Raw genomic sequence first — 940 nt, 5'->3', positions numbered from 1 at the left:
GTACGAAAACAAATTAGCATTCCTTTCAAATGTATTTACATTGAAGACAACACAACATTCGAATTTTAAATGTTTTTAATAACAACAATTTTTCATTTTTTTTTTCTTTTTTATTCCTGTTTCCTTATTTGAACTTCAGTCGAACTTGAGTAAAACTCCAGAAGAAATATGACGTCAGCTATTTGTTTTCGTCTGATGTCGGAAGTAAATACGTAAACAAAAATAATAAAAACAAATATATTGCTATAAAAACTTTTTTTTTTTTTTTCAAACAAAAAGAATTGTCGGAATATCAAAAGATGTTGTCGTGACTGAAGAATAGTGGAAATGAAATCTGAAACAAAAGAAATTTTGTCATGAATTTTCGAAGAACCAACATGATTTCGTCTCCTTCCGTTACGATGCCTTACCGAGAAGTCCCCCATTATAATTCTGTTCGGATCTAGATATGAATATTAAATTGATAGAAATATTTGACTGAGAATTTATTTTAGCACACCCAGAAGAATGAAGAGCAAAGTTAAACTTGCCTTTGTGTTTGTCCCCCACTATCGCAATGACATTCGATGTTGGTTCGTTTACGACCTCATAAACTAGCAGTTCGGCAAAAGTGACCGATAGAATAAGTACCAGACTTCAAAAGTGCGTATCGTTTTGTTCGACATAACCCTTTGATGAAGTGCCCCATATATATATATATATATATATATATATACATGTATGTATGTATGTATGTATACACGACGGGATTCCTTCAATTTCCGTCTACCAAATCCACTCGCAAGGCTTTGGTCGGCCCGAGGCTATAGTAGAAGATACTTACTCAAGGTGTCACGCAATTGAACCCGGAACCATGTGGCTAGAAAACAAGCTTCTTACCACACAGTCACACCTACGCCCTATACATACATACATACATACATATATAGATCTATATACA

The sequence above is a fragment of the Octopus bimaculoides genome, chromosome 25, assembly GCF_001194135.2.
Source record: "Octopus bimaculoides isolate UCB-OBI-ISO-001 chromosome 25, ASM119413v2, whole genome shotgun sequence".
Taxonomy (NCBI): Eukaryota; Metazoa; Mollusca; class Cephalopoda; order Octopoda; family Octopodidae; genus Octopus; species Octopus bimaculoides.
The sequence above is the reverse complement of the archived record's forward strand: the minus strand, read 5'-3'. Positions refer to the sequence as shown.